This window comes from Podarcis pityusensis (assembly GCF_964106645.2).
Source record: "Podarcis pityusensis genome assembly, chromosome: 7".
Classification (NCBI taxonomy): Eukaryota; Metazoa; Chordata; class Lepidosauria; order Squamata; family Lacertidae; genus Podarcis; species Podarcis pityusensis.
Window position 1 is genome coordinate 47,916,485 of NC_138031.1, and position 21,549 is coordinate 47,938,033.

At 41.7% G+C, this 21,549-nt stretch overlaps 1 protein-coding gene across 12 annotated transcripts in view; it reads right to left on the reverse strand.

Moving 5' to 3' along the window:
• The window catches only part of DLGAP1 (DLG associated protein 1), a 307,198-nt gene that overhangs the window by 228,228 nt on the left and 57,421 nt on the right, over window positions 1-21,549 (reverse strand). For 10 of the 12 annotated variants that reach the window (XM_081013086.1, XM_081013081.1, XM_081013090.1 and 7 more), the window contains one exon: window positions 18,166-18,317. The exons of 1 other annotated variant lie outside the window; for it this stretch is intronic. The gene's annotated coding sequence lies outside the window, so the exon portion shown is untranslated. The remainder of the gene's footprint in view (window positions 1-18,165; window positions 18,318-21,549) is intronic. One more of the 12 variants, XM_081013091.1, reaches the window with a different exon arrangement.

The window sequence follows — 21,549 nt, forward strand, 5'->3', positions numbered from 1 at the left end:
GAGAAGTCTGATGCTGGAGTGTCCCATGGGCCTACCCAGTGATTCAGGGGGAGATACCATGTCTCTACCTAAACTCTGGCCTGGGAATCAAGGAACAAGCAAGGGAAGACCAGCAGTGCTTGGCTGAATCAGTGGCTGAATCAGGGAAGAAAAGCAGGGATAGCACCTCTAGGCTCAAGTACCAGAACCAGAAGCTTGATTGCTCTCAGCAGTCAGCAGAAACACCTTGGAGACCAAGCTCCACTTACTAGAAGAGCCCACTTTGCACCAATATTGTTTTTGAAATCAGTTGTAGAACTCCCACCCGTCAGGCCTCCACATTTTCTCTGTCAGGCTATTTGGCCACCATATATATCATATATGATGTTATGTGTGGGATAGGCAAGGATTGGTGGGAAGGGTCAGGAACTGCTAATCACCGTATTTTTCGCTCTATAGGATGCACCCGACCATAGGACGCATCTTGTTTTAGAGGGGGAGAACAAGAAAAAAAATTCTCCCCCTCTCTGCGCAGCGCCCCTTCAGCAAAGTGGCAGGAGAAATGGAGCCCCTTCCATTTCTCCTACCGCTTGGCTGAAGGGACGCTGCGCAGCTCTCCCTCTCCCACACTGCCTTCGCCTTCAGTGAAGGCAACCCGAAGCCTCCGGAGCGCAGCGGGAACTCTTGCTCTCCAGGCTTCAGCGAAAGGAACCCGAAGCCTCCGGAGCGCAGTGGCAGCACTCCCGCTGCGCTCTGGAGGCTTCAGGCGGCTATCCTTGAAGCCTGGAGAGCGAGAGGGGTCGGTGCACACCGACCCCTTTCGCTCTCCAGGCTTCAGCAAAAGCAATGCGAAGCCTCCAGAGCACGGCGGGAGCGCTCCCACCGCGCTTCGGAGGCTTTGCGTTGCTATCGCTGAAGCCAGGGAGCCTGCATTCGCTCCATAAGACGCACACACATTCCCCCTTAATTTTTGGAGGGGAAAATGTGCTTCTTATAGAGCGAAAAATACGGTACATGGCACTTCCCAAGTGCCTGTCAACCAGCTGATGGTTGGGTGCTTCTGAAGCACTGCACAAAGCACTGTGCATAGTGTAGAGAATGTAAATGCTATATCAAATCATAGCACTGGTAAAAGCTACTACCAGGAAATTATTAACTGCGGCAAATTGAATAATAAAGATGTATCTTTCAAAGATAGCAGTAGTTTACTTCTTGCATACATCTAAATAAATGGATCCATAGAAGATGTTTAAAGGGTTAGGGTGCCAATAAACAGGGGGGAAATGAACATATACTTTTGCACTAAGGAAGTATTATACCACAGCATGGATTGGCAAGAAACATCAAAGTGTTGATTAACTCAGCCTTCTGAAGCAGCTGGCAAGATGCCTGGATATTTCAGATTACTGCTTCTACAGTAACTCCCTTGGGTGACTGCATTGCTTTTCTTTCTTCCGCTTTCCAAAATGTTGCTTTCTTTTCTTTTTTTCCCTTTTGTGTGTACTCGTCAATAAAAATGCTGTGCTCTACTTGGCAGGAAGTTCTCCTCCAATGAACCAGTCCCCATTCAGTGACTGCTGCCGCCACACATATCATTACAGGAAAAATAAAAATATCTTCCATATGTTTTATCATCTGGACAAACTTGACAATAGTTCATTTTACAGCAAGCAAGGTAATTTATATGAGAACTGTACAAACTTGGCAGGTTTTGAATCACCTGTGTAGCCTTTGTGCATAACATTTCTAAAACAGTTGTGTGGATGGAATGAGGAAATTAGAAGCCAAAAATAAATAAAGGCTATCTCGATTCAAAATGAGCAACTGACATTTATTTGTAATATTTTAAGGATCACTAGAGTTACTATAAAGCTCCTCCTAGGGTTCTTCCAGGTAACTTGTTTATTGACCATTCATACCGATTTGCTTGCACTAGGCTTACACTGAGGTTAGACGATGTGTAGTCTTCACTGGGGATTAATTCTGATTTGCTTGTGGGGAGGTTATATAACAATGAGCATTCATCCTGATTTGTGCTGATACATCTTGCTGTTAATCATTCATCCATTCCATACTTTTCAGTGCATTTCCCAGCCACTTTCTTAACTGCAAAAAGACTGCTCTTTAAAAAGTGAATTTGTTTCGCTATGGTGGCAGGCTGCTTTAACCCACTTTAATTGTGCAAACCTAAATTTATGAACCCTTTTGGCTCTGTGGGCCAAAGCCAGTGTGGTGTAGTGGTTAAGAGCGGTAGTCTCCTAATCTGGGGAACCGGGTTCGCGTCTCTGCTCCTCCACATGCAGCTGCTGGGTGACCTTGGGCCAGTCACACTTCTTTGAAGTCTCTCAGCCCCACTCACCTCACAGAGTGTTTGTTGTGGGGGAGGAAGGGAAAGGAGAATGTTAGCCGCTTTGAGACTCCTGAAGGGGAGTGAAAGGCGGGATATCAAATCCAAACTACTCTTCTTCTTCTTCTTCTTCTTCTTCTTCTTCTTCTTCTTCTTCTTATCAGGTTGGCATCATGGGTCAAAATTTGCCAGATATGGGGGGTCAAGACCCTGTTCATCACTGACATCAGATGATTTGGTGGGACTTCAAAGCACCATGAAGCCAGCAAGACTTGCCTACCCCATCAGAAAGCAGACTTGGCTCTCTTGTCCATCAGCAGTTTCTACTGAAACTGCTGCTAAAACAGAGTTCCCCCTCCCATTTTGGTTTCAATGGAAACTGATAAGCAGTGAGGGAACACTTTTTGTGATTCAAGGACCCGCCACCCGCTTGGGGATAAGAAAGACACAAGGACACAGTATACAGTGGTGCCCCGCAAGACGAATGCCTCGCAAGATGGAAAACTCGCTAGACGAAAGAGTTTTCCGTTTTGGAGGTGCTTCGCAAAACGAAGCTCCTATGGGCTTGCTTCGCAAGACGAAAATGTCTTGCGAGTTCCTGCGGTTTTTTTTCCCTCCCCCCCCCCCGTTTTCTAAGCCGTTAAGCCGCTTATCTGCTTATCCGATAAGCTGATAAGCCGCTAAAAGCCGCTAAAAGCCGCTAATAGCGCTAATCTGCTAATCCGTCAATGGGCTTGCTTCGCAAGACGAAAAAACCGCTAGACGAAGAGACTCACAGAACGGATTCTTTTCGTCTTGCGAGGCACCACTGTATTAGGTTAATGGGCTAAAAAAGGCCACAACTTTATTGATTACAGCATGTGAGAGGTATTGGCTTAGGCACTGGATAAAACAACAGAGCGTGACTCCACCCCCTCAGGGAGGGGTGAGTCTAAGAAGGGTTAACCACCAGTGGGAGGAGCCTGTTGATGCAAATACAACTGAAAGCTCTCCCTGATGTCACCAGGGGTCGTGCCATGGCCCTAGCCACCAGCAAGGGCGTCTGACAGGATCCACGACCGCCAGGTTCCTTTACCGGAATACCCATAAAGTGGAGGGGTAGGCGATGGCCACACCCTGCCCTCCAATACACAAACATATTCCAATGCATAACCACCAATACCTAAAAGTTGTGACAATTTGCTACGAGGTAGGCAAAAAACCAAGTGGCCGGTGCCAATTTGCCAGTTGGATAAAAATTCCTACCAGGCCCCTTGGACAACCAAGGCAACCAACCACAGGTCCATAGCAGTGTCAAGAACCAAGCAGTGAACTAAAGGGAGGGTGGGTGGGTGATCCGACAAAAACCAGCAGCGGAATGAAAGGGAGGTGCTGCTGCGGCCACGTTTCAGTGGCAAAACCCCGCCCCCAAGCCTCCACCTGGTTGGTTGGCTACCTGGGGTCGTGGTGCGGCAGCCAGGCCAGCTGGGCAGGGGGCTGGAACGCCCCCTGCCAATGCAGGAAATGGCTCCTGCTCACAACTCCTCCCCTCTGTAAGGAGGAGAGGCTTTCCCAGGACAGACAATTCACCACAGGGTGGTGAAATGAGGAAACCTTTCATTTTAGGAGGGCTGCCCAATCAGAAACGGGTTTGCATTGAAACCCCTGCAAAAATGAAGCCTTACCATGTGGAGGGAAGTTCTATAGGGAACAATTAAAGCTGCATCCATTAAAGGGCTACTCCTAGAGTTATTGAAGAGCAGGTGTCTTCAAATCCAATAACATGTCTATCTGCACACAGATTTCCTCTCTGTTTGCACTGCAGTGTGGAGAAAGTAAGAACAGGGAATGTTTTCAAGCAGTAGAAGCGACTCCCCCTGTTTCTTGCCTTCTTCAGCCCCAGCCAACTGAGAAAAGATCACATTGTGTGTGTATATGCCGGGGGAGAGAATCGGTGGTGATCACAAACAAGGTTTGGAAAGTAAACCAGGATTGCTGACCACGCTGCTGCTGAAGAAAGCGGAATAATTTTGTCCTTGAATTAGAGGGGAAACTGTTTTGCAGTTGACTGTTGATTCATTGTACATGCTGTACTTTTAGCTCTTGAAGACCAGAAATGGAAATTTTATTTTAGCTCAGTAATTGACTGAAAAAATAGGCCTGTGGTACAACACTGTGATGTCGTGGACAACAGTAGCAATCAGCTCTGCCCAAGCAATTGAGTAGTGCTTAGCTTTACTTTCTAAAGTTACACATGTCAGGACTGAAGCCTACCTAGAATTGACATCTTTTAAATGTTGATTATCCCAAACATACAGTTGCTTAAAGATAAGGGAAATTAACTCAATTCATGTTCAGGGAAACACATATCATGACTTTAACCTACTTTTAAAAACATATCCTATGACTGAGCTTCAGTGAGCCATGACACAAATTAAGCCCTAAATAGGATAAGATGCAGCAGAGAACAGAAAGCTCAGAGGAAATAAATCCCAGTGTATGTTGGTCAGGGGAAAAAGAAATACAAAAATAATAGCTTTCCTTTCTTTTTTCCAAGGAAGGTGAGCATTCAGGAGAATAAGTCTGTATGAAACAGTCATGCTGCAATAGGCAGCTTAGATACACAGTCTGAGGGTTCTTAAGCCCTTACACAAGAGACTGTAGAGTCTTGTGTGCAGTACGCAAAAATTATAGAGGGGGATGAATCAGCAGTTGTGCTTGGACAATGCAAGCTGCTATTGCATCCATGTGGCACTATATACTACCATCTCCACAGAAGAGAGGAACTTAGTTATGCTTGGGCCAGTAATGTAGGGCATAGTAGATGTCATGGAACATGACAACACAGGGCCATACAAGCAGACTAGGCTAATTTTCACTCACTTGCTCTCAAGCAGTGGCAATCTGTAAAGGCACAGACCTTCTCTTCCTTGGCTGCCATTCAGTATAACAATCATGTATTTTTATTTGTATGCTGCTTCCCCACAAAACTGTGCCCACAACAAATCAAGTAGACAAGTATAAGAAAGATATATTAGAAACAAGTAGAAATAATATCTTTTTTTAAAAAATAATAATATCAATCTATACAAGTCTGCATAAAATAAGACAAATAAACCAACAGCTTAAAGCTAAACAGGAGAGAAAATTGCCTAAGACAGGGGAAAAAATTAGTATCCCAAACATTCACACACTCCAGATGCATCTGTTTCTAATAGTTTGGACCCAAGACACCATCTTCACATATTCAGGGGTGCCACACCACCTCCCACCTAGGATACCGCAGACACTACCACTTAGGGCCACTGTTATCAAATATTTTACTCCACACAGGGGCCAATAACCTTCGTTCCACAGTCTACAACCAGCATACATTCACCGGGGCTAGAGGCCATAAACAAACTTTTGTTGGGGCAAGGGAATAGTATGCTTCTTAAGGACTGGGGATTAGCACTGTGGGCCAACATAAAGGATGCTGCTGAGATTCTGTATGGACCATGCAGTGCTGAGATGTCACTAGGCCTGGCTAACTAAGATTACTCTTTACAGCTACAGAGATTTTGTGCACACTCCCCTGAACTTTTGCTTCCTTCCATTTTAATTTGCTGGCTTAAAACCCCAGCTCTGTAGCAAAGGTCCTCCTAACAGTAGCTGAGAATGGTTGGGAGTAATGTGAGGGAGAGGAGGAGGTAATTAGAGAGAAAGAAGAGAATTCTCAGGATGAGAAATGATGTGCTTAGAAGATACACCTTTTTTACTTGAGTGAAAGGGTTTGAGTATCAGGAAGAATAAAAAATAATGATGGGGAAATGAAAGTATAATAAAGCTTGAGAAATATGATGACTCTTGTAAAACACTCCACTGTGCTAGATTTATAGCAAATGTCTCTCATAGGCATTCAGCACGAATAAAACATAATATTTAGTAGCAGTGCTTTTTGCAATATTTTCCTCTCCTTGGAAATACTTGCTAAAATAATGTCGCTATCATAATTATTAAACACTTTCACTATAACTTCTGAAAAACTAGGTTTCCTTAACCCATTGTGTCAGATTCAGCCCTTTGGCAATATTGTTGCTAAAGGGCTGACAATACTGCACCAGTTGTTAATTTGTTTCCAGGGTAAATGTAGGCACTGATGATTAGCTCTGAAATTCTAAAGGCTTGGGACCAGGTTATTTGAAGGACTTCATATTCCTCCATTAACTTGCCCAGGTCCTAAGAATAATCATAATGGCTCAAATGGACACAGGTCTATCAGATTGGTGGGAATAATACAAGGGCCTATGGCGGCCCCATACTTATGAAATGCCCTTCCTTGGGAAGTATGCCTGTTTCTTTCTTTATTTTTAAAGTCTGATTTTTAATCCTGCATTTCAACCTGCTTTTAATTTCTGCTGTCTTTATTTTAATAAAGCATTTATGAACTACTTAATAGTCTAGAAATCTAAGTGGTGTGCAATATTTTTTTAAAAAAACCCAGTATCATAAAAAATACAGTCTAAAACAAATAAAACAACAATGCAAAAGCTTATGAAAAGAAATAAAACAGAAATTTGGGCAGTCAATATATAGGTCTGGTCTTATAAGTCAGGGAAAGCCTGAGCAAAAGGATAAGTCTTCACAAAACATATGAAGCAACTGATGGTTGCTGCCTCAAAAATGACAGAAGAGAGTGCATTCTGTAGAAAATACAGGTGCAACTGCAGAAAATGCCTATTTTCAGGTCACAGTTCTGCCACAAGCAAAATCTCCCCAGGTGATCTTTGGTTTTGACTTGGAATGTTATTTTTATGCTTTCATCTGAATGGTTTAATTGTGTTTCATCTGTATTTTGCTGCTGCATATTTTTAAAGTCTTTTCTTTTCTAAACTGCCTTGAGAAGGTTTTTATATTTAAAAATGATATAAATGTATTTTAAATAAATAAGAGCCGTACTGGATCAGGCTGGATTTAGCTCAGCAGCCTGCTTCCCACACTGGGTAAACGAGAAACCCACAAGCAGGAAATGAGCACAACAGCCCTCTTGTGCTGTTGCTCTAATTAACATCAACCATATTGTTTTCAGTTTTAATGCACATAAAGGGTTGTAGTCAATGTAGTGTAGGATCAGTCCATTAGTGCAAGGATTTATTCTTGCACAACAGAACCATCTCACCCTCCTCCTCCTCTGGGGTTCCCTCAACCTTCCTGAGCAGATTTGGGGGTGATATGGGGGCATGCATAGGGCAGGGGATAAAGTGAGGAGGAATTAAAGAACCTTTTAATGAGGGTGAAAGAGGAGAGCGCAAAATAGGGTCTGAAGCTCAACATCAAAAAACACGAAGATCATGGCCACTGGTCCCATCACCTCCTGTCAAATAGAAGGGGAAGAAATGGAGGCAGTGAGAGATTTTACTTTCTTGGGCTCCATGATCACTGCAGATGGCGACAGCAGCCATGAAATTAAAAGACGCCTGCTCCTTGGGAGAAAGGCGATGGCAAACCTAGACAGCATCTTAAAAAGCAGAGACATCACCTTGCTAACAAAGGCCCATATACTCAAAGCTATGGTTTCCCCAGTAGTGATGTATGGAAGTGAGAGCTTGATCATAAAGAAGGTTGATCGCCGAAGAATTGATGCTTTTGAATTATGGTGCTGGAGGAGACTTGAGAGTCCCATGGACTGCAAGAAGATCAAACCTATCCATTCTTAAGGAAATCAGCCCTGAGTGCTCACTGGAAGGACAGATCCTGAAGCTGAGGCTCCAACACTTTGGCCACCTCATGAGAAGAGAAGACTCCCTGGAAAAGACCCTGATGTTGGGAAAGATGGAGGGCACAAGGAGAAGGGGACGACAGAGGACGAGATGGTTGGATAGTGTTCTCGAAGCTACCAGCATGAGTTTGACCAAACTGTGGGAGACAATGGAAGACAGAAGTGCCTGGCGTGCTCTGGTCCATGGGGTCATGAAGAGTCAGACACAACTAATTTATATGCCACCCATCCAACTGGGTTACCCCAGCCACACTGGGCAGCTTCCAACAAATAAGAACACAGTAAGACATCGAATATTAAAAACATTAGTAATCCTAACCCTGTGGTAGCACATCTATAGCTATATACCGCCCAAAGAGCGCCAATTAAAAAGTCCTTCAAACAGATTTTTCACCTTTTCCTCCTGTCCTTGACATAGCCAACAGCACAAACTATACAGATATATTAAGATTTCAGTATCTACTAAGTTCAGTAATGCTTGCTCCCAGCGCAATCCTAAATATGTCTGCTGAAAGTAAAGTTCGGTGCTCCCAGGTCAGGGAGTACTTCTTTGCTCTGGCCCTTCCTGTGATTCACCCCATTCCTCTAATTATAGGTTGTCTTAACTTATAATAGTATCGAATGTTTAAATCACTGTAACCTTCTCTGGAACCTTATGATAAAGGATGGTCAAAAGGAGGAGGAAAAAAGAGCATGGCAGAGAACTGGGAATCCAAGTCCCTCCCCCCTTAGTTCTCCCCCACTACACCCTCAAAGAACCCTGGCATGTCCCCTCTTCAGCCCCACTGCTGACAGAGCTTCAAAAGTAGTACTGTACAGTACAGTAGTACAGCTGAGCAAGTGAAATCTGACATTGGAATTTCCCTCCTCTCCCCACAAATGCCTCCTATTTTCCCTGGGGCACCTTTGCAGGTTGTAGGTTTGCTGGGCCTGCCACCTAATCAACTTGCCTGCTCTGCATGCCAGCTCCCTTCAGTAAAGTAATTACACTGAACTGTCAGCATAGACCCACAAGGTAAAGTGCACCCTGCACTGCCCCATTTGTTTTAATAGATGTAGTGCTGGTTAGTAGATAGAGGATTGCACATGATGCTGAATTGGGTAATGGAGCTAGAAGAAGAAGAAGAAGAAGAAGAAGAAGAAGAAGAAGAAGAAGAAGAAGAAGAAGAAGAAGAAACAATGATATGGCCATGTTTAGTGATCCTTTTGTACAAGGTGAAGTTTCACCATTCAAAAGGCATTTTCACTGAGGTTTGTGTGAGTATCCCTGAACAGTTTTTTGCCTCAAGTGGCTAGTAGAGAATTTTCATGAACAGCTAATCTCCCAAAAGTGAATGCGTAATTGGAACACTGCATCACCATAGCTTTTGGACTGTAATGGATGTTTTATCAACACATTCTGTAAAAATTAATTAGATGCTTCACATGCGTGCGTGCGTGGGAGAAGCTTCCTGAAAATATTCTGTTGATAAAAAGGGTGCATTTAACTCTATGATGTGTGCAAGCTTATATCATGCTTCAACAAAATATGCACACCAGTTTCAAGACCCAAATGCCCATCTTGGTCCAAAGTAAATCTAAAATGAACAGTTCATTCTGGAATACTAAAGTAGTGCTGCAGTAGAATCAAACTTTTTGTGCCAAGACAGACAGTTACTTAGCATGAAGTGGGCATCTCAAGAGCTTCAAAAACAAAAGAATCAGAGCAGGTTTCATTCAGCGTATGAAACAAAGGTCTCAGGAAAAACCATATTACAACAGTTTGACCCATCAAACAATCAATCAACCTTTATTTTAAGCTGCATTACTCAACCTGTAGTGTAACACCAGCTGCAAAGACACAGCATTTCAGCATACTGTTGACCTAATACTGTGATTAATGCTGTGAGCTACACCCAGCCTAGCTTTTCTAATCTCTAGGCTTTCTAATTTATACCAGAGATGGATAGGCTATCAGTAGGGAATTATGAGGATTAGTTGCTGTTTATCTCTCCCTTGCAGAGACACTTCTCTGCTTATGGAATTATCATAAACCCTCCAGCTACATTGCTACTTCCGTACTTACTCAGAAGTCTGGCTGCTTACTACAAAGGTTGAAAAATGGTGACCAAATTGTTATTAAAATGTTATAGTGGGCAAACGAGCTTTTGGAATTCATTTGTGTACCTTTGCCAAAATGTCATGTTGCTTCACTAGAAATGTGTGTGGTTTGCAAACCAGCTTGCGTTTATCCCAAATTAATCAACACAGTTTTCTTCATATCAATTAAAATTTAATGCAATGCTTGAAGATTTCCCAAAGCATAATCATAGGTAAAATTGCTAACCAAGCATACATACCAGTTGTTAAGTTATACAAGTACATTCTAATTTTAGTGTTATCCCAAATGGAAATATAATGGCTAATTATAACAATACAATTAGCTGTATTAAAATAAATTTTATTGAGCATACAGCAGTCACTTTATTTTATATTTATAACTCCAAACCAGTGATCTATGGACAAAAGATAGGCGAAGCAAGAACTTTAAAAGAATAATGTTATCTATTTCTTTCTAAAATGGATTTTTTTTAAAAAAAACAACCTTAAGTTCCTTTCTGATCTTTTATTCTTTTTATTCCTTTCTGCTCCCTTCTCTGAAAATGAATCCCGACCTTTTGCCCCTTGCCTTATGGAGGCTAAGAAATAACACAAGTGCTGATGGTGGAGTATACAGTAGTATATATAAAAGGAACTTGGATTATATGGTGAAAATAAAACAATCCATCTCAACTTCCCATTGTGCCCAGCTTTCAAGATGCTTGATATGGTACCCTAAAAGCTTTTTGTTTACACTTCAAGGTCAGAACAGTGTGTTTGTATACACACACACTTAGGCAAAGAGAGAGTAGTGTTTTTCTGTTTCACATCCAGGCATATCAAGCGACACATGTTGTCTTTCTCTTACCATTCTGCTTGCCATAGAACTTGGAAAATGTCTTTGCGTTATCAAGACAGGTATGTTTTTATTGATCTATGGAAGATCTGGCAACTTTCCCACAGAATTGCTTCAAGCATAATAATCTATTAATATAAATTGCAAATCTCTCCCCATCCCCTTCTCTCTCTCTAAGAATGTAAGTACACATTATTGGATCAGACATGGACAAGGATTCCTTAAAGATGCACATATATTTCTAAATAAATGAAAACTGTTATAACTGCACTTGCTGGTTAAAGCTCTTCAAATGACATAGAAGCTTTATAAACTTAAAAGTTCCTGACAAAAAGAGAGACAAGACACTGAATTGCTATTTGACCTCTGCATAGAGAGTCAAAAAGCCAATGGGGGTGATTTTCATGGGGAACATGACATGAGAAAAGGGTTAACCGATCCTCACACAGAAGAATAGTCCTGATAAGGCCCTAATACTCATCCTCATGGCTGCTATTCAATTTGTGGATATGGGAGGTCCAATCAAGACTATTGTGGCTCTTATATGTCCATTATCCTTTACACACACACACACAGAGAGAGAGAGAGAGAGAGAGAGAGAGACAGAGAGAGACAGAGAGAGAGAGAGACTAGATAGTGCTTTTTCATGTCATGGTCAGCATATTTAAATGTAATTTCTTTATGTTTTATAAGCCACATTAAATTATTCAGTGTGCACACTCTGAAAATTAAACCTGCTACTACCCCATTTTCCAATGCAATAGAAAGTATAATCTGAAAAAGTATGGCTGTTCTTGCATTTTCCAAAGCCAAGCTGGTTTATACTGTGGTGTTCTTGTCTTTCTCCAATGATGGGCAAGAGAGATACCTGTTTCTATAAGAAGCATACATTCTCAGCAAGCACTTTACTTTTATCCTATTAGGAAAACAATTATCTGAACGGGAGCCAATCACAAAACTTTTGCCATTCCCAGCTAAAAGGGAAGTAGAATTCTAATTACACTTCTGAACTCTTGTTTATTTCAAAAGTGGCACTTGAAAATTACCCCTCTCACTATCTGAACAAAATTCAAAGTCCAGCCCAGGCACGTGGAACAATTAATTCAAACTGACACTTTCAATTTATGTTGCTCAACTGTGTTACACAGCGACATCCTCTCAGCAGTCTCTTTATGACATCCTTCAACATGAATACAAAAATAAGGAAGAACTATATATTCTCAGTCAAGTATTTTGGGGGAATACCTGTAACGTGTGCAATGTTGGGTGGCCAGCTGTTATGAAATATCTCTCCTAAGACAATGCTGTGGTTAAGTCGGATTTTCACCAACATGAGCTACAAAAATCCGCCCTTGGCTTAGACTCTAGACATTGCATGAAGCTCAATGCTTTAAATACAAAGTCCAGGCACTGATCCTCTACCAGCTGAGACCTTCATGAAGCTATTCTTGCTTTCAGATTACCGATAGATCTTAGCTCTGAATGTAATTGTGTCATTCTATAAATACCTGTGGGAGTATATTCTGTTGCACATTTGGAAACGTTTCTTCTTCACCTCCATCATTATCCCCTCCCCACTTTTTAGTTGAAAGTTCTGGGATAAAGCTACGCAGTTAAAAGGGCAAATGTGGAAATGATTACACTTGCACTGCTTTCAAACTGCTTTCCCTTCTACAGATAAAGATGAGAACATTCTCTCTGGAATCACTATGTTTTAAAGCTTCAGACAATGCTTATAAAGACACTAAAGGGAGCTTTGATGTCCTGCATGCTAATAGCAAAGGAAATGTTGCAGAGATTTCAACATGCTATCGTCATCAGCTAGTTACTGGAACTATATTAAATGAAGCATATATCAACGCTGCAGACTTTGAATAAGAAAAACTGAAGAAAGAAGTCCGGAAGATTGGAGAAAGAGAGAGAGAGATCACAAAACTAAATGCAGCAGCTGTGGGAAAAGTGAGAGCTACTCATGTTGATGACATAATACTGCACCATCAATCTTAAAAAGATGGCTCTCAAAGTTAGAAAGTGACTGTCCAGGGCTGAACTCATCTAGAGTAAAGGGCTAAGCAGAGTGAAAAATGGCATACGCTCTTTTTGCTCTCGTTTTTTAGACACACACACAAATTGGGAAGTTGCATTTTCTTCATAAAGCTTCCATGCACACACACAAACACATGCACCACATGCTGATACAACCCAGTATTCAAAAATGTTACCGAATGAAGTTTACCATGAAAAAAAAAACCACCCAGATTCCCGAGAGCCCAATGGCTTTGAAATTTGCTTGAAAGCTTAAGCTACTGCAGCAGGTTAATTACAGCAGCCTTCCTGTTGAAGGACTGGATTGGTTTCTGGTGGGTGGGCTGGAAGCACTCACCTGACCCTCCCCAATCAGCTGCATCCCTGAGGTATATTGGGAAGGTGAGGAGCAAAGTGGCAGTGAGGTGAGGTGGTGGCAGTGCAAACACACTAGCGGAGCCAAACCAGCACTCCTGCCAATGCATTTGTACTGCACTTCCTCATTTCCTCCCCACCCCTTTCCCTCCCAGTTCACTGCAGCAATGTGAGTGGATGGGAGGTCAGGTAAGTGCTGCCGCCTCACCCCACCGACTGCTACTGCTTGTATGCTTGCGTACCCTGCAGCCTAGCACAGATATATATACATCAAGCTGATCTTGAGTTTAAAACTGGGGGCTTGCACTGGAGTTCTCTTAACATTTTCCTCATTCTTTCAGATCCAGCATATTATTGTACTGATTTCTTCTCCTTTAGTTTAAATATAACACTGCCATTATCGTTAACACGTTTTAGCACCAATAAAAAACAACAACCCCTAAACCTAGCAAATATTAAAAATTCTACTTCAGCATGCGGGAAATGTGATTGTGGAGAATGTGATGGGGAATTGAAACTTATCAGAGAGAACCCAGATTTTCAGTGTGTTTTCATTCTCCTGTTATTCATGCTCACTGCTCTCTCTCACCACATATCTTGCTCTAAGAATGATGCTGCAGGCAATGCAGCAAGCAAGAGTGGAAACATTCACTTTACAATCCTTAGTTTCTTAAGAAAAGTGCTGTTGAAGCTTCCATATCTAATGCAGACATGTCACATGGGTACACTGGAAAGAAAAACCCTAAGGGGGATCTCTCTTTTTGAATGCTCTGCCCCATATTCTGCTACACTGAATCTAACAGCATTCTGTAACTACATTTAACAAAGAGGAAGAGGAGGAAGAGAAAGAGAAAGAGAAAGAGAAAGGGCTACTGATAAAAAGGTTCCTTAAAATGGAAGCAAATTGATGCTGTAAACAAGTTGCATTATTACTTCCAGTGGCAGATACTATAGTTGGGATTATGTACAACATTTTGAAGAAAAAGCAATCTTTCACTTTTCTTTTAGAATAGAATTCAAAGTATTGCTACTGAACATTGATTTACCTCTGCCAGGACCTATGCAGAATCTAGAATTGGCATAGCATCTCTACTAAGACAGTAGGGGATAACAGAAAGGAATTCACAAACATATTAAGCAATGAAGGGCAGGTATCATGGGGAAATTGTGGTTCAAAAAGACAATGAAGTATCTCCTTGATACTTGTTAATGTACAAGAACAAAAGCATGCCAACTGTTCAGCCATGAACTACTAAACACACATATTAGGGATGTAGGACCCGAATAATGAGGCAAATCAGAATGATTCAGGGGTCTCCTGTCCTCCCAAATCAAAGTGTGATTTAATCCCCTGCTCCAAACACACAAAAATAAAAACCCAGTCGGTTCAGGGCCCTCACAAAGCCCTGTGTCAATCTATCACTTTCTGTGCTTTTCTGTGCCATATACCTTTATTTTCTGGTCTATACGCTCGTCTAAACTGATGGGTTTTGGAAGAAATGAGGCAGACCCAATTGTTGCTTGAATAGCATTGGATTGTTGTTGTTGTTGTTGTTGTTGTTGTTGTTGTAAAGAACAGCAGCGGAGGATTATTTTTAAAAGTTAAATTTCATATAGTTGGGATTATTATTTTTTGACATCTTACATTGCTCTACTTGCTTTAACAACAACAGCTTCTCTCTCTTACCCCACCCCTTACCCCATACGAGCTCTTCAGAAGTCCACAGGCAGCATTCTGGATATCCTCATTCTGTAAGGCCTATTAGAGACCAGTAAGAACTACTGAATGGTCTAGGCTTGTATGGTGCATTAGAGGCCACAATCAACCACCAGAAAGAAAAGCTAGAGTGAAGTGGCAGTTAAAAAAAAATAAAAATAATTACAAACTAAAATGCACACCACTCTTAATTGTTTTAAGGTAAGAAAGAAAGAAACCATCACTCCCTTTTTAGTCCCCCGGCCTACAAAAATAAGCCCCTGGGCCTATTTCTGCAATTCTATGAACTGTCCTGAGACCTCCAGGTATAGGGCGGTATACAAATTCAGTAAGTAATAATAATCTGGCAGGCTTAATAAACTGTGTGGAGGGGTTCCTCTTACTGCCGCACGATATGTTTCAAAGTTAAACACTCCTTCAGGAGCTTGAAAAGCTTGCAAGTTCCTTAAAATCAAATCAATTCAAGAACCAGCTCGAAGAAGTAGCAGAGCAAAGAATATTATTTTTATTCTTTACACTTCTGTGTTGAACCTCTGCAGATACCCACTGAGCTATAGCAAAAAGTACTGCATCAGTGAGCACTGGGTCCTGTTTACCTTTTCATTTTCTTCCCTTTCAACATGGCCAATGCGTAGGGTTTACAGATGGTTTGCTTATGTAAGTTGTGATCAGCTCCAATATGCTGGAGAGCACCCCTTTTAAAAAAACCAACGACATGCATTTCCCCCCCTCATTTTCATGCAGGCTTAGTTTACCACAAAGTAACTACAATGAAATGCTTTAAAAAGACCCATTAAATATTCCTTTTGAATTAGTGCGAGAGCACCAGAGCTCCTCTAAATGAAGTTATTAAAAAAGCAAGATAGACATTTATATAATGTGAGGGCTGGCACAAATTGCAACATGTTGAGAGTGAAAGTTATGTAAAACCTTTTGAAATATGTCACTTCTCACCACTTCAGAATACGTATATATAAACCCGACCAGAATATCTTTTACAAGCTAGTAACTCGCAAGTGATGGTTCCGGATCGTCATTCCTGGCCCAGCATATGATGTGGATAGTACCCTCTGGTGTTCCCCAAGGGACCACAGTGTTATTAGCCCTCTCAGAGGACATGGCTTAAAGTGGCTCTTGGTCTCTGCTCTTGGACCCAAGAGCTACAACTCATTATCAAGTAGGACGGAGGATACCTTATCTCTTCCCTCTCCTTCCAACAACACCCTAACGGTTCTCACAAGGTGCTTTCACATTTCTTTCTGCTCCTCTCTTCAGTTCTCCACCTGTGTGTGGCCCTCTGCTCTCTCTGATACTTATAAAGTAGAAACAGCCCTTCTACATCTCTGCTCTACCATACCTGTATTCCTTCAGTATATCCCTGGACTCCTTCCCTATACCTGTGCCACTGTTTCTTCCAGCCTCAAAGCACATCTGTTGCCAAATTTGCTTTTGCTACATCTATCCTAATCTTTCAAGGCCCCACCCTCCACTCAGCATAGTGTACCTTCATTACTGTTGCTTTATTTATGTGGAACCATATAATCTAGGTGATGCATTAAACCTGCCTAGGTGCAGTAGACTGGATGACAAACTGCTTCTATCTCAGCAACTCTATAATTTCCAAGAACGTACAGTGTTTTACAAGGATATTTAACTCAAATCAAAATTTATGCTATGGATTGGAAACTCACTAAACTTAACAGCTGGACACAACTCAGTTATATAGACTTCATTATAAATTCTTTGACACCACAATGGGTTTTTAAATAGAGAATTTAGTGAAAAACAGTTATCTAATTAAGGGTCCAAACAATCCAACAAATGAACATGCAGATGTTTTATTCTAATGCAGAGACCTCCAAACAAAAGACCTGAATCATTATGCACATCATAGGCATAACTATGCCCCACTAAATGAAGAATTTTACAAAGAGGAGGTAGAAACCTAGCAATTTTCAAAGGTGGATAATGTGCAACAGGAGTGCAAGAATGTGTGTGTGTGTGTGTGTAGAGGAAGACAGTACTTACATGCCATGTGAAAGCAACCCCTTCAAAAAGCTCTCAGATTTGTATAATTCCTTTACTAAAAATGCAAGAAGGAATTTCCTCAGCTCCAAATAAAATGATATTGTTATTTTTGTTGTTATTGCTATGAAGAATAAAAATACACTTTAATTTAAACGACGGCCCGCATTGGAATACTGATTGAGCTGAGTGAATTCAAGCTGCTCAGTCCTACTCTCTTGCCCCAGAGGACTTTGAGTTGGTGTTTGACATCTGCTGACTGCCAGCAAAGGAAGCCCCTTTATATCATGAGCTGAGTGAGATCTAGATTCCCACACCCACTCCTGTGCCACAGAGGACATGCTGCCTGGCAAACTGACATCAAGGTGTGATTGCTTACATCACAGGCTCATGGGATTTTGGGAGCTGAAGCCAGGTATGACACCAGGGAAGAATAAGGGTAGAGGAAGAAAAAGATGAGGGCAGAAAATGATTCTGGAATAGTCCTAGTTCCATTTGGACACTATGCAATTTCTAGAACAGTACTAGATTTGTGTGATTTTACCATGAGAATTTATAAGCTGCTCTCAGGGCTATAAACTTGAATATTTTTAATCAAGATATATTAGGCAAAGAATTAGCCCATTATCAGAGAATGAATTGTTGTGTGGACAGTGTACTTTCCAGATCAAGAACCCAACCAACTGCTTAATTGTTCATCTTCATGAAAATAAATGAATGAACAAACTCTATGTTGAGTAATACACTAAAGTACATTTATTTTGCTTCCGATGCTGCAGTACTAAACACACCAAGGTGTAAGTTTAGTTGAAATCAGTGTGTCTTGTTCCTTAGTAAACACATCTTGGATTGTGCTGCATGTCATTTTATATAAATAAGAGGGTTACCATTCTGGGAATAGCTATTTTCCCTGCTCCTCAAAATGTAAATGCTAACAATATATGCAGAATTTTCATAGTGTAGAAGGAGTTGGATTTTAAAATACAGGTTAAAAATATTCTGGCCATCTGCAGAAGTTACATTACTTTTCATGATGTTTCCACGGCAGACTTTTTCCTCAAGAAGCTTGAACAGATGGTTAGAGCGTCATTGTCTACTTGCTTGTATCCATGAAGATAATTTAGAGCCTTTTGAAATCCTCAGAAATATGGCCCTTTTTTTTCTGAAGGAGGTCTGTCTGCAAAAAGAATTTCAAATAAACAAAAATCCACTGAGTACACATATTCATTTGGAATTTATGAATACAAACTCTGCATTACAGGATAACCTTTTATAAAAGCAAATTTTTTTATGAGGTAACAAAAAAGTGACAAACCTGATAGAAAAAAAGTAAAATATTGTAGTTATGGCAGTGCTGCTCAGAGTTACAATATGCATATTTATATTATTGACGTATTTATTATACATGGTCATCTTAGTAAAAGTAAAATCTCAAATTCACAAATCATAATGCAAAGGTTAATATACAATGCTTCTCACAGCATCATAACTGACATGAAGCTTGTCTGCTAACTCTTAACTGTACTCTATGAAGTAAAAAAGAAAATAAAAGAAATTATAACATATCCCTCTTGAAAATATTCACTGAAGCTAGCAAAAATGGTTTTCAGTGGGCAGCCATGTAGTTGAAGCATGGGACTTGAGATGTCTTTAATGACTAAAAAAGGGTCACTTCATCAGATTTGTGGAATGCTATCCTGAGTTGGCAAGTACATGTAACTTGCAACTTACACATATTTAACTTGCGTGCATTCAGCTTTACACACTTGCCAAAAATAAAAATCACAAAAAATAAGGGTAGAAAGACTTTGGGCTATTGACTGTCTGGCTCCAAAGCACCCTCTCCGATTGCATGAAGCCCGGACAGCCCCATGGTTTTCCCTGGAGCTGAGGGCGAGGAAACAATCGCTGAGACGGCTAGAGCGCCGGTGGCGGAAAACTCATTCTGAATTGGATAGGACACGGGTTAGAGCTCAATATTGAGCCTACCAAGTGGCGATAGCGAAGGTGAAGAGGACTTTCTTCACCGCCTCTATTGCATCTGCAGAAAATAGCAACAGGAGACTATTTCAGGTGGTTTGCAATTTAACAGAACCACCTTTGCCATCAGGGCCTTGTAAAGACCCCAAGATCTCCTGCAATGATTTTGCAAAGTTTTTTGCAGATAAAGTCGTTCAGATTCAGAAGGAGGTAGACTCCACTGTGGGAGCAGGGCTGGGGTGGAAGAGTGCTAGAGTCCTGTCTAGTCTAGTTGAATGGAATCAATTCCAATCTGTTACCTCTGAGGATGTGGACAGGCTGCTTGGACAAGTGAAACCAACCACCTGTCTCCTTGATCCTTGCCCATCCTAGCTAATAAAAGCGAGCTGGGAAGGGCTGGGTGATGGGCTCTGCGGGGTGGTGAATTCTTCCCTCTGTGAGGGAGCGTTCCCAGACCCACTGAAAGAGGCGGTCATTAAACCGCTTCTTAAAAAATATCTTTAGAATCAGCCAATATGGCCAACTATCGCCCAGTCTCAAATCTTCCATTCTTGGGCAAGGTGATTGAGCGAGTGGTTGCTGAACAACTCCAAGCACACCTGGAGGATGCGGACCATTTGGATCCCTTCCAATCGGGATTCAGGTCTCATCATGGGACTGAAACTGTCTTGGTCGCACTGGTTGATGATCTCCGGCGAGCTAGGGACAAAGGTGAGAGCTGTTTCCTAGTTCTGCTGGATCTCTCAGCAGCCTTTGATACCATCAACCATAACATCCTTCTGGACCATCTAGAGGAGCTGGGAGCTGGGGGCACTGTTATACAGTGGTTCCACTCCTTCCTTCTGGGCCCTGTTCAGAAAGTGGGGGGGGGGATGAGTGTTCAGACCCCTGGGCCCTCACTTGTGGGGTGCCTCAGGGTTCCGTCCTCTCCCCCATGCTTTTAGCATCTATATGAAGCTGCTGGGAGAGATCATCAGGAGATCATGCAGATGATACCCAGCTCTACCTCTCTTTTAAATCAGAACCAGTGAAGGCAGTAAAGGTCCTGTGTGAGTGCCTGGAGGCGGTTGGAGGATGGATGGTGGCTAACAGATTGAGGTTGAATCCTGACAAGACAGAAGTACTGTTTTGGGGGGACAAGGGGTGGGTGGGTGTGGGGGACTCCCTGGTCCTGAAAGGGGTAACTGTGCCCCTGAAGGACCAGGTGCGCAGCCTGGGAGTCATTTTGGACTCACAGCTGTCCATGGAGGCACAGGTCAATTCTGTGTCCAGGGCAGCTGTTTACCAGCTCCATCTGGTACGCAGGCTGAGGCCCTACCTGCCTGCGGACTGTCTTGCCAGAGTGGTGTATGCTCTAGTTATCTCCCGCTTGGACTACTGCAACACGCTCTACGTGTTTGAAGGTGACCTGGAGACTACAATTAATCCAGAATACGGCAGCTCGACTGGTGACTGGGATTGGCCACCAAGACCACATAACACCGGTCTTGAAAGACCTACATTGGCTCCCAGTACATTTCCGGGCACAATTCAAAGTGTTGGTGCTGACCTTTAAAGCCCTAAACAGCCTCGGCCCAGTATACTTGAAGGAGCATCTCCACCCCCATCGTTCTACCCAGACACTGAGTATTGAATATGATACAACAGTATTCCCAGGCCATGCTTCTTTATTATTAAGAAAACCGTATACAGAAACCATTATTTTCACTTGTTTTACTTCCTTTTTTTACATCTTATGATTCCTAGTACTGGTGATTGATCATGAATAGATTACATATTGATATTTCTTGACTTTATTTCATTTACGTTCCTAGGAATTTGGGTTGGAGTCAAGGACAACTTTATAAGCTCATCAAGGAGTCAATGAGCTCAGAATATGGAAAACCCTGATAGCAATGATGTCAGAGAGAAATTAAATTCAAGACATATGGATTGTGATAAGTCTGCTAAAGCTTAGATGAATGTAAAATAATTACAAAGATCATTCATGAAGCAATGCTGATAATACTATAAACATCCTGAAATTTGTCAACTAATTAACAGACGTATATTATGCCATAATAAAGGTGTTAATCTAAGGTGTCACACGAGTCTGTTGTTTTACTAAAAATAAGTAGACCATCTTGAAATTGCATCACTACTGGACACTAATACATAAAAATTGCAAAAATTAGATGTATATATTCTATGGACATTTGTTGCAGAGTATTGGAATATTTGTCAAGGTCATAAATTTGTCTCACTTCAAGAAAGCTTTTCACCACCCACAACTGCTTATTTGCAGGTTGTTCCTAGGCAACAGCATTTAAATTAGTGAATGTTAGCAAAGAAATTTAAGTTCTTTACAATAAAAGAATTGCATTGGTGGACTAGATCAAAGATTATTTCAGTCTAGCATTCAATCTCCAACAATGGTCAACCAATGCATG